This window comes from Hipposideros armiger, unplaced genomic scaffold (assembly GCF_001890085.2).
Source record: "Hipposideros armiger isolate ML-2016 unplaced genomic scaffold, ASM189008v1 scaffold_391, whole genome shotgun sequence".
NCBI classification, from domain to species: Eukaryota; Metazoa; Chordata; class Mammalia; order Chiroptera; family Hipposideridae; genus Hipposideros; species Hipposideros armiger.
This window is the reverse complement of record NW_017731741.1, coordinates 1,423,929-1,424,176: the sequence shown is the minus strand read 5'-3', so window position 1 is coordinate 1,424,176 and position 248 is coordinate 1,423,929.

Here is a 248-nt window from a genome sequence, read left to right as displayed (position 1 = left end):
CTTGAATAAAAACTAGTTTACTTATAGTTTTTAAAACCATAAAACTATATTGTTTAGTCACGATTAATAATTCACCTTAACTTGAAAAGAATGAATTCACGGGCCGGCCGAGTGGCGCGATGGTTAAGAACTCGCTTGGGATACCAGAGGGCCCCGGTTTGGATCCCACATAGGAGGGCCAGTGACACTGCCCTCCACAGCTAAGATGCTGAACAACAGCTCAACCTGGAGCTGGGCTGCCATGAGTC